This window comes from Mastomys coucha, unplaced genomic scaffold, assembly GCF_008632895.1.
Source record: "Mastomys coucha isolate ucsf_1 unplaced genomic scaffold, UCSF_Mcou_1 pScaffold22, whole genome shotgun sequence".
In the NCBI taxonomy this organism is placed as follows: Eukaryota; Metazoa; Chordata; class Mammalia; order Rodentia; family Muridae; genus Mastomys; species Mastomys coucha.
In genome coordinates, this window is record NW_022196905.1 from 181792879 (window position 1) to 181805498 (window position 12620).

The 12620-nt window shown below is 43.0% G+C and overlaps 1 protein-coding gene and 1 long non-coding RNA gene across 5 annotated transcripts in view; one reads left to right on the forward strand and one right to left on the reverse strand.

Annotated features, from left to right (window-relative positions):
- Nucleotides 1-12620, reverse strand: part of Mtus1 (microtubule associated scaffold protein 1) — a 152339-nt gene that overhangs the window by 110191 nt on the left and 29528 nt on the right. The window lies entirely within an intron of this gene.
- LOC116069191 overlaps nt 7392-12620 on the forward strand; it is a 17885-nt gene continuing 12656 nt past the window's right edge. Inside the window, exon 1 of the long non-coding RNA XR_004109896.1 lies at nt 7392-7540. This is a non-coding gene — a long non-coding RNA (uncharacterized LOC116069191). The remainder of the gene's footprint in view (nt 7541-12620) is intronic.

The window sequence follows — 12620 nt, forward strand, 5'->3', positions numbered from 1 at the left end:
AAAAAAAAAAAAAAAAAAAAAATCAACGTTGAAACCTAGTTCAATATTTCAAAGCCACTGACTCTCAGGGTTAGAAAAGAACTCAAAACTTATCTATAGGATTTTAACAGATACTTAATACATTAATGCTCTTTTAGTCCACAATCAATCAAATCCCTGGCTATGTCAGAGATATCTATGATGTTCCAGATAGTTTTATGTCCAGAATCATAAAACATGCTCCGGAACTTAATATGTAAATTCTAGTTAGATTCAAATACAGAAAACTGTTAATAGGTAAATAAGGATAGACACGAATTGTCTCAGTCATGCAGAAGTGTGCATAGGTTATCCCGGATTGCATATGTTTACATAGGTTTCCCAATCAGCCATCAGAGCGCAGGCCCAACCTCTCCCCTTCTGCCACCATGCATGACCTTGATCTGTGGCCCATAGAAGCATTATCTGCATTTTGCAAGGCAGGGTAGTAACAGGCATGGAATCTGCTTTCTAAGCCTGACCCTAACAGCAGTGGCTATACTTGCTAATTGTTACTATGTTTCATTTATTGCCAATCCAGTGTGTATGGATTGCTGGGAAACTCACAAGCAATCCTGGCTGGCTAAATACCTAGCAGGAGACTCTACATAACCAAAGATGAGAAAATGGAAGCTGATTGCCATCTCTCCTCACTGCCTCAGGCCTAGTGCTCTACCCAGGGAGCATTGTTAGTCACTAGTAATGCAAGCACTTGTACTCAGATCTTCTTAAGGTTTATGTCTGGCGCTCCCTGATAGGTTCAAATTTGCACAGCTGGTCTCCAGCATGCGATACTGTTTCGGGAGGCTGTGGACTCCTCCTAAGGAGTGATTAATGGTAGCTTTGCTTTTGGATATTGGAGCAAAATAGGTATTTAGTCAAAGATGTAAAATGATACTATGAATACTATGGTATAATGAATACAATTAGGGATACTAATTTAAAGCATGCATTTGATATTTGCTATGTGCTGGGTTCCAGAGAGACTACATACACACTGGATTGGCAATAAATGAAACATAGTAACAATCAGCAAAGTTGCTTTGGAGTGAAAACACCCACATGCCATGGGAGTGATGAACAGGACATCTGAGGGGATGCTGATGTCCACAAAGAAGTCAGAGGAAAATATAGAGGGCTTTGTCCAGCAGAGAGCTGGGCAGAGCAGGCAGAGGAACCACACAGAATAGGTTCCCAAGTACCGGGGAGGCTGGAATGTCTGCATCAGTCAGAAGCTTACTTTACTGCAGGGGCAGTAAAGCGGACTAGGCAGCGGGGTCAGCTCAGGTGCCATTTATATGCTAGGGAGTCTGTTGACGTGTGCCTTGGCTGAAATGTCGGAGACAAGGAGTAGGCAAGAAACTCTTAGGATCGAGCTGAGTTGACAGAGTGGTGGGGAGGAAAAGCAGACAAAAACCCAGGCGTGCTCCCTAGGCCCCATACTGTGTAATCTGCACCGCACAGGAGACAGCCAGCGTAGCACACAGCAAGTGCTCAATAAACGCCTGTTCAACTAAACATAATTTAAAAGGATTACTTCACTGATATTAATATTTAAAGAAGAAAGCCACAGAAGATAGTGTGGGCTTGAAGCTGCTGTATAAATAATCTATCATGTTCTTTGTTGGTACAGAAAGGATTTTAAGCTTTAGTTTAAAGTAGAGGAAACATGATGTTCCTTTATCTTTATAAAAAACTAATATACAAGTTTAGGACCGACTGTGTAACAACAGGGGTGGAAATATTTACTACCCATTTCAAACAAAACTTAGAGTACCAAAGAGATCTGGGTTAAAAATGAATAATTTATTGAAACACAGAGAATGATAGTATTTAATCATCCAAAGGAAAGCAATTTGCTTCTTTTTAAGACACTAATTTAAGAATTTTTAAGTAGAAAACATAAAGAATGTCAGAGAAACTTTTATACCATGTTTTTTTTTTTAAAGAAAACCATTAAAACTACCTCAACAAAAATATACTCATCTCCCACTCTCACTCAAAAACAATATAATAAGGTTTGTATTTAAGATACATTTAATTTAAGGCTGGACTGCTGGGGCACATCTTTAAACCTAGTGCTAAGGATTAAATCCTAGTGCAGAAACAGACAAATCTCTGAGTTGGAGATCAGCCTGGTCTACACATAGGATATCAAGAGCTACAGAGGGACACAAACACATAAATACACATGTGTAAATTATTAAAAATACATAAAGATATCTTAAAGGTCCTAATTGTTATTAATTATAGAACATTTTATAGGGATACTAAAGTATTACCAAGTATCTAAGAAACTGGTACATACCTATCACCCCCACAAAGAGAACCACTGCAACCCAGCAGGAACAGAGCCCTGGTAGAACTGGAGCACACCAGAGTCCCCAAAGCTGCCAGCACTTACCCCAGGGGAATCAAAGCCAGCAACCAAAGGAAAGTAACCATTTCACATCAATAAACAGAGAACACATCATTCATGCTTGGTTTGGTTTAAATTTTATGTATAAAGGATTTTTTTGGGGTGGGGAGGGGATAGAGGGAACCTTTGGTTTTTTGGTTTCTGGCTTTTTTTTTTTTTTACAGTATTGGTGATAGATCTATAGCCTTACACATGTTAGGCAGGCACTCTACCAATAAGCTATTGCACCTATTTTTAAAATAGATTTTAATTGTATTCTTTCATTCATTCATCCACTCACTTATTTAGAGACAAGATCTTAGTTTCCAGGTTGCTCTTGAACACTTTATAGTGTAGGCAGGCCTCCCATCTCTACTAACACAGTAGCTGAAATCACAGGTCTGAAACATCAGGCCCAGCTCTTACGGTAAAGACGTAAATTCAATGAGTATCGGCACTAGACACTGACTTCCTCTGTTACAACCAGTTCAGCCAGTAGATCTTAGATAATTCATGGTATACAATCAAAAGCCTTGGGGTGTGACCCACGTCAAGGCGGCATACACCTTTAAACCCTTTACTTGGGAGGTAGAGGCAGGTAGATCTAGGTAAGTTTGAGGTCAGCCTGATCTAAGAGTTCTAGGACAGCCAGGGCTATATTGGGAAACTCTGTCCCAATAAGACAAAAGCTTTTGGGGTAGGGAGGACCTAGGAAGACTGAAGACCCAGGTGATTATGCTAAGGATAGAGCCACAGAGGAAAACTGCTAGCAAACACCTCCTAGAAGCTAAGAGTTACCACAGCCAGTTAGCTGGCCAACTGAGGCTCAACAATCCATTCCTGCAGCTTGTTCGAAAGTCCAAAAGTTTATGGCTCAGGAAAATCCTGAAACTTCCAAGCCCGCATGTGAGGCCCCACACTCACTCTTCAAGCCACACCCCCAGGAGCTAAGTTGTCTGATCATGTTTAATATGAGCCTTTTACAACAACTACACTTCAGGATACCATACACCTCTAAGTGGCCCTGATGGTCATTAAGGTTCTCCAGATGCTCAGAACAGATAAGAGAGTTCCATCACATGACCTCACATGGCAACTATGCTTTCCACCAAGCAGGTATTATTTTTGTTCACAGTAACCTCTGAGCCATGGCACAATGGTTTGCACTTTTAATTCCAGCCCTTGGGAGTCCAAAGCAAGATTGTCATAGACCAGCCAGGGCCATATGGCGAGTTCTGGCTTAACCTGAGCTACAGAGGAAGGCCCTGTCTCAAAATAACAAAACCAATAATCTTTGTATTTTCCCATATTCTAGAATTTATCCTGAAGCAGAGGTAATTTAACATAACAGCTGCTACAAACGACAGGCAAGTGGTGGGAAGTACACAATGTTTGCACTGTGTGGCTTCCAGTACCACTTAATAGTCAATTCTGGTGGGTTTTACTCAGTTCGAATACCCCAAACCCAAATCAACTTATATCCAACTATCCCACCTGTACTGCTTCAGAATGGACAAGTCAGCGGCTATAAAGTTAAGCATGACATATCTTATTTGTCAAAAAAGAAGAGAAAGCTACAACTTTTTGACTGTGCCTTAAATAATCTTTTTTATATCAAGGCAGAAACTACAAGCACACCACAAGAAATCCCATCAGTCCATTCCATACATCCTCCTGTAGACACTGGTTTTTCAAAGACCAGGACAGCCTCCCAGTATTGACAGTACTGAGTGTGACTGACACTCTCTCTCTCACACACACACACACACACATAGACAAAACTAAACTAAGGAATTTTCCTGGGACTCTGTGCCAATGTAACGTCTCTGTTTCCCAGGCAGAAAACGTATGCAGATGTTGCTCGGTGACACTGTAACACACCAATCCCAGTAAAAGTCACAAAGCAAAGTAATGATGAATTCTGTATCTTTGTTGGATTAACTCAGCATTTACTGGTGCTAGGTGATTGCTTTTGGCACAACGACATAGGATTGTTCCAAGGACTCAGGTAATCATAAAGAGTTGAAAGAAAGAGTTGAAAGTTCAATACGTTTTTCAGTGTGGGAATATAGATTTAAAGCTATAATCTTTGCTGTAATTCCAGAATTTGTCGAGGTGGGGGCAGGAAAATTCTACTCTGGGCCAGTTGGAATTGCTTGTCTCGAAACCAAGACCTTGTTGTAAAACAAAAACAAACAGTAATAACTTTCTTAACCTGCCTACATTTTCACTTGGGAGGCGGAGGCAGGTGGATTTCTGAGTTCGAGGTCAGCCTGGTCTACAGAGTGAGTTCCAGGACAGCCAGGGCTACACAGAGAAACCCTGTCTCAAAAAAACAAAACAAAACAAAACAAAAAGAAATACTAAAGATAGATTCTTGCACCAACAAAATATAGCACACTGTGTAGATTGTATTTCTTCATCATCATGTCCTTCGTAGAAACTGGAGTTTCTATGAAGATCTGGCACTCATTGGTTTCAAGCCACAGCCCAGCACACCTGCTCCTTCTCTGTAACTTGATTACCTACAGAGCCATTTGTGATTTCACAAAACAGAAGATGCAGTAGTTTTCTTTTAAAAAAAAAAGTCTTCCAAATTCCAACAACAGGTTCATGACTCAGACACCTGAAATGCATGCCAAGGAGTTTTGCAGGCAGGCAGTGTACATACAAAACCAGACACTATACAGAGGACTATTTCTTGAACAGAAACAGCGTCTTCGCTGGCAGAAAACAGCACCCACTCACAGAGACGGGCTGATTTACGGATGAGTCACTTTCCTGGGCTCGAGTGTGTGTTCATTGAGTCCAATCAACTCATTCTACAGCGAGAAGAGATCCCTGAAGGGAATTGATGTTTCTAGTCGCTTGCTCTTCTTGCTTATCTCTGAAGTCAGGCTCACACCAGAGTCCACGGGGCAGAACTACCAGAGGTGACCTGTGCTGGCCACGTCGCAATTATCTGGAGTAAAATCAGGATTAGAATCTCTGCCCTCCTCTGCTTCCCTCGTGAGGCATGAAAAACAAAAAAGTTCACTGCCCATCTAGAACAAAGTGCTAATTTTGATCTCCTTTAACTGAGTACTTACGACTACATTAGGTGAAACGGCATGAGTTTACACAGCAATACTGCATGAAGGATACCATATTCACCCCGAGGAAAACCGGATGCTAGAGGCAAGGCTGCAAAGCAAAACAACTTTGACTAACAGCCAGGCATGTTGCTGCAGCCTATAATCCAAGCATTCAGGAAACTGAGGCCGCACAATCATGAGTTTAAGGCCTGCCTGAGTAACAAAACAAAATAAACAACAATAATTAAAAACAGCAACAACAACAAAAACTTAAAGATGTTCCCATCCCACATCAGTATTACATAATAAATGTTCTGTGGCTCAAAGGTACAGGCTTAAAACAAAAGTATTGCCAGCTACTTTTTTGTGTGAATTTGACAAAAAAGATGCAAAAGTCAGTCATCTGAAATAAAGGAACCTCAATTAAATAAATACCTCCAAAAGATACAGCTGTAAGGCATTTTCTTAATTAGTGATTGATGGCGGATGGTCCAGCCAATTGTGATGGCGCTATGCCTGGGCTGGTGGTCCTGAGTTCTGTGAGCAATATAAGCAAGCCAGGAGGATCAGGCCAGTAAGCAACACCCCTCCATGGCCTCTGCATCAGCTCCTCCTTCCAGGATCCTACCCTGTTTGAGTTCATCCTGACTTCCTTCAATGATAAACAATGACTTGGAAGTGTGAGCCAAATAAACCCTTTCCTCTCCCAGTTGCTTTGGTCATGGTGTTTCATCGCAGCCATAGGAACCCTGACTAAGATATTTTGTAAATGCCGACGAGAAACCCCTATTGTTTGGAATAGCTGGTACTGATTATACCACAGGAGATTTAAACAAAGGGACTCATAATTATGACCGTCATGCTGTGTCCTCTAAAACAAAAATTAGTACTCTTGCTTCCCAGTAGAAGCCAGCTTCTTCCGTATTGATGTCATACCAAGGAAGCACTGTTGGCTACAATCCTCGATACCAATTAAGATAAGAAACCAGTACACTCAGTACTTTTCTGGGTCACAAAGCAGTGTAAATTTTTCTGCAAAGAAAAGCTAGACCAAAATACAAGAAAAGTATAGCCAACCTCTTTGATAGCACATTATTATTCAAGGCTATGACATGCCATGAGCCTTACGTAAAACCATTTCAGACCTTGCTCTGAACAGCTAGAGTAGTTCTTCCGGTTTCTGACACTGCACAGCCACCCAAGATTCATCGAGAAGAAACACAAAGGGATAAAAATCAGAGACAAACAAAACGGACACAAGGCACCCTAGAGAAAACGCTGGCACAGAGCCAATTTGAGATTATGTACCAGGGCTGATGAATCTATATTAGAGAATCCAGAGGCTAGCTTCCCAAAGGCAGAATTTTTTTTTAAAGAAAAACTATCTCCCAGAAATAAAATAAGTTTATGCAAGAAAAGAAGAGAGGGAGAGAGACCCCCCTTCCCCCATTTCCACAAAGATTCTTTTTTTCCAGACAGGGTTTCTCTGTGTAGCCTTGGCTGTCCTGGAACTCACTCTGTAGACCAGGCTGGCCTCCAACTCAGAAATCTGCCTGCCTCTGCCTCCCAAGTGCTGGGATTGAAGGCGTGCACCACCACCCGGCACAAAGATTCTTTTAAAAGCTCAGTTAGGCTAAACAAGTACTTCTTGCCTTTACCCACCTGCCATTCCTAACTTGCCGGCAGGAATCCCGAGGGGGGGTGGTTGTTAAATGGAGAAGAGTTTAGTGTGCCACCAATGGAATCTAACCCTTGTGCGTGCTAGGCAAACGGTCTAACCCCTCAGCCACATACAACCCAGCCCCTGAAGCTTTTACATCATTTTGCAATTCTCCCATCACAAAGCCCAGCAGAGAAATAGGCTTCATGGGTCATGCTGGTCACACTATCCTTCAGGATAGTCTAAGGATTCCCTGGGGTTACCTGAAGCAGTCCAAGAGCCCCGGGTCTTCACCACTTTCCTACACAAGGGCAAAATGATCCCTTACTTCAATATGGCATGCCAACCCGTTGGACTTCTCATGAATTTTGACCTCCTCAACCACACCAGGTAAGGAGAGTCAGCTCCTCCAGCATGCATCTCTACACTCCTCTATCAACAGCTAGCACTTCCAAATGGGACCACAGCACTGGGTATGGGGGTAGGGCTGGCTGAGATGCTAATCGAGAGAGACCACAGCCTCCCCCATTCTGACTCCTTCAACCATCACCCAGTGACACAACCTTCAGAGGTAGGTCCCCACTCTTTACCTACTGTCCTTCAAGGTCCATTTGGTGATCTTAAGCAGGCACAGGTTTGCAGGCCGATTCCCAGAATGAAAATCCCTTTTATTAGTAATCGGATTATGGGTTAAAGGGATTTTAATAATCCGATTACTCATAATTCAGGAAAGGCTAGTATGGTGCTTTGAATGAGAAATGTCCCTCAGAGGCACGTATACGTATCAGCTGATCCCCAGTTGGTGACGCTGTTTGCGGGAGGCTCTGGAACTTTTAGGACATGAAGTCATGCAGGAGGTGTACAACTGGAGACAGGCTCTGAGTCGTTATATAGCCTCACCCAGCTTCCAGGTTACTCTCCCTGCCTCCTGTTTGCCACTGAGATGTGAGTCCTCAGCTCCCTGCTGCTGTGGCTCCTGTGTCTCCCCAACCCTGATAGGACTCAGCCCTGTGGAACTGTATGCTAATAAATGAGGTCCATAAGTTCCTTTGGATTGTAGTATTTTATCACACCAACAGAAGACAGCAAGCTATTGGTGCGAAGGACCTACCTTGTTTGTTTGTTTTGTTGTGGGTTGTTTGGTGTTTTTTTGTTGGTTTTTTTTTTTTTTTTTTTTTTTTTTTTTTGCTTTTTAGGTTTTGGTTTTGAAGGAATGTAAAAAGCCTCGGAGAAACTTTGGCATGCAAAGTGTTAAACGTTATCACATAAATGGCCTCTACTCCCTGTCAGTGACTAGCAGTTTCCACTGGCCTGGGAAACCTCTTGAGCACCACCTTCACCATCTGCCTTACTCTCAACACCACTGTCTTCCAGGCTCCTGCAAGCATAGCCCATTAATCCCTGCACATATTTGGCAAAGAATTTGAATGTCTTCCACCCTCTTCTGAGAGCTTGCCTGAGACCAAATTCACATGTAATATACTAATTTCTTTGGTACATTTCAAGGCAGCATAACGTCACATAACTGTAGCAATGCTTTCTCATTACTCTACTGTGGGTCTACGATGAAAAAGAAGAGGAAGAAATACGAAGGGTACAGATCGGAGGGAAGGGCACTAGGAAGTTTAATGTTGCCCTGAAACATATGCGGGAAAAGATACTATAGTTGTTAAAGAGATTAGAGAGGACTGATCGGCACAGAAATCCTGGAGATCGAGGTTGAGGGAGGGGCAGGGCCCCACCCAGCTAAGCTTCCAGTTTGTGTAAGAAATTCTAGCAAGTTTTCCCCTGGCTTGAAAGCAACTGCATCTCAACGCCGTGAATATAGTTCAAGAAGGTTGAGAGTCTACCACAAGCTGGCAGTGCGGTCCACATGGTGCTAGTTTTAGAAATGTGAAAGATATAAGCATGATGGATCATGGATTCTTCCTCTACAGCTTCAAAGAGCCGCTGAGGCCAGATGACACAAAGCAGGGCTACAGTCTGTGCAAGAAGACTCTGGGAGACCAGGAAGCCCTGAAAGGTGGTAGCGTGAAGATGCAGTTGTGAGCTGTGGGAGACCCCAAGATGCTGGGATGCCATCTTACAAGGAGAGCTGCATATTGGGAGTGAGAGCCAGAAAGAGAGATGTTTGCTGCAGGCAGCAAAAGCTGCAAGAGTGGAAGTGCCTAAGTGCTTTGAAGGCCCAGATTTACATAAGGATTTGGTGTTTGTCCTGCTGGGTTACGGGTTTTACTTTAGCAGTCTTCTATCTCTTACTATATCTCTGTACTCCTCTGTGAGTGGTAATGTACATCCAGTGCCATTTTACGTACACATTTTAAAAAAATTTTAAAGGTAAGAGATTGCCCTGAGTCTCAAGAGAGACTGGGGATTTTGAACAGTATTGAAAACTGTTAAAGACTTTTTGAAGGGGACACTTTTGAAGTTGGACAAAACAGATTCTGCATCACGAGACGGTCACCCAGCCTGAAGCTCAAGTGTTGGGATGTGGTGGTTTGAGAGAGAAATGTCCTACAGAAGCTCACGTACTTAACACTTGGTCCTGAGCTGGTTGTTTAGGGAGGATATGGAATGCCAAGCCTTGCAGAAGGTAGTCGGTTGCTGGGGGCAGAACTTGAGTGATTACAGCCACACCCCACTCCCAGCTCACACACCCTCCTCTCTGAGCTCCCAGTTTGGGATTGAGGTGTGATCTCTCTCAGGCTTCCTGCTCCTGACACAATGGACCTTTATCCCCCTGGAACTACAATTCAGAACATCAGAACAAACACTTCCATCTCTAAGCTGCTTCTGGTCATGCTATTTTATCCTGGTAACAGAAAATCAACTAACACGCCTACCCCACCCCTTAATATTTCTACCATTACTTCAGTGGAATGGAAGGTGGAGGGAGAAAGACATTCTCACGTGACTCTAGTTACCACCACCTTAGTCCCAGGAATCCAGTATATGAAATGAATGGCATTTTTTTTCCCCTTCTTCCAAAAACACGACAGGAGAGGGAGAATCAGTCCTACCAAAGACCAGGGGAAAATCTCATGAAAAGACACTGAGCATTAGTTTACAGGAAATGCAAATCAAAATCATAATATGATTTCATGCTATACGCATTAGGAAAGTTAATATTACCACACGGGTGTCAATGAGGAGAAACTACACAGTTCTTGTGTTCCCACTGAGAATGGGAAATGGCGCTGTTGTGAAAAACAATCTTGCAGTTGCCCAGAAAGCTACACATAGCCATCACCATATGATCTGGCATGCCATTCAAATACCCAAAGCAGAGATTTGGGGAGATGCATATGAAAGGCTGGAGAATCTTAGAATTCAAAATGAGGGCATTTAATACAAATGTATGGTGTATAGCCTTTACCTAAAAGGACATGGAGGGCCACTGTAGCCAGCCAGAAATATAAAATAGCCAGTTCCAGGAACTCAGAGCCTCAGGGCTCTGGTTCCCGATACCTGCCCCTCCTGAATGATCCACAATGAGGGCTGAACTAAGAATGAAGGTCTAGTGGTTTATGAGACTCTCCACCCTGTCAACCAGTAGATGAAGATTATATTCCTAGAATGAATGTGTTCCCCTCCCTAACTGAATACCTTGGGTCAGGTCCCTCTGAAATTTTCCACTGTTTTTATGTTCTGTTTCCTCGGTAACTCTCTCTCCACCCCCAGCTTCCCTTAAATACCCTACACTTCCTGTGTTCCAGGTCGAACTCCTCTGACTGGTAAGGTCATGAGATCGACCCCGGTACCGGTATCCCCAATAAACCTCATGTGATTGCAGCAAGTTTGGTCTCTCGTGAGTCATTGGGTGGTCGCGTCATCCCGAGACTTGAGTAAGGATCTCCCCAGTTCTGGGGGTCTTTCACATATACCCCATGTTCACAAAAGCATCATTCCCAGTAATTAAAAAGTAGATGCCACATAAACGCCCACTGAGAGGTAGACAACCAACAAGATTTGGTATGAGATCTCAACCCAGGCAAATAGAGTCCATTTTCATACGGTTCTTCCTCAACTCTGTACAGGTAGAAAGGAAAACAGAGGTTGTCGGAAACAGGGACAGGAGTGGGTAGGTTGCTTAGCTTGCACAGAACTTCTGTTCTGTCACACAACACCGCAAATAAGAATTAGGCCACCGCACTGCATGGTCTAAAATGGCTAAAAGAGTAACCTCCTTATCATGCATGCTTCTACTTTCCTTTCTGTATAGCTCAGGCTAACCTGAAACTCACAATCCGCTGTCTAGGCCTCCCAAGTGCTGGGATAACAGACAAGTACCACCTCCTCATCCTTGCTACCCATAGCTTTTCTCACAAGGCAACAGTACCACCCAGATCACAACTGTCAGAATTCGTGGTTTCAGACATCAACTTTTCCAACCACACAGAACAGACCATCTGCCCCACAACACTGAGCTACCTCATGAACACCTCACACATCACATGTTAAACTCGCAGTGCTGTGTATTCGACATTGTTACTGACCATTGAGCAACTACATCATTTGCATCTAGAAGCTTCTCTGAGCTCATGAGTCACATAGAAAGAATGCATTTGTAAAAATAAAAAAGGAAATCTCTACATTTTTTTTTTTTTTGGTTTTTTCGAGACAGGGTTTCTCTGTGTAGTCCTGGCTGTCCTGGAACTCACTCTGTAGACCAGGCTGGCCTCGAACTCAGAAATCCACCTGCCTCTGCCTCCCAAGTGCTGGGATTAAAATCTCTACATTTATTAAAGTTTCATTTTTAAGATCTTTGTTTTTTATAGTTAGGTTTTCTCATGGAATGCTATAGACCAGAGTGGCCTTGAACTCAGGAGATCTGCTTTACTTCTGCCGCCCAGGTGCTGGGATTAAAGGCATGTGGCTGTCACACTTTCCTGTTCTTAGAACCTTGACTGAAATCCTTACTTTACCAAGCAACTCTATCACTTAGCATAATGTTTTCCCTATTTCTCCTATGCCATAACTTCAAAAAATCTTTGTTTTTCAAGATAGGATTTCTCTGTGTAGCTTTGGCTGTTCTGGAACTTGCTTTGTAGACCAGGCTGACCTCAAACTCATCCACCAGCCTCTGCCTTCCAAGTGCCAGGGTTAAAGACATGTGCCACCACTGCCTGCCCAGAACTTAACATTCTTATAGCCAATTTTTTCATGTCTGTATATATCATATCTGCCATGCAAACTTTGCTTGACGGCGGTATTTGAGGCGTAAACTTCAAGGAAAGTCAGTCTCCTGCCTCTGCATTGTCGCCTGGCACCCCAAACTCAGAGGTAGTCCAGATATGTCCTCGTACTTGTGTGCTAGGAACTCACCAAGATATCCTTTCTTTACAGCTAGCAAGAGAAAATTCGGACTTTGCTTTCTGACCTTCACCAATGTTCCAACGTCTTAGTCAAACCCTGACTTGGAATCTTAAGCCATTCAAACTAATTGCCTCCAGCATTGTGGGTAGGGCAT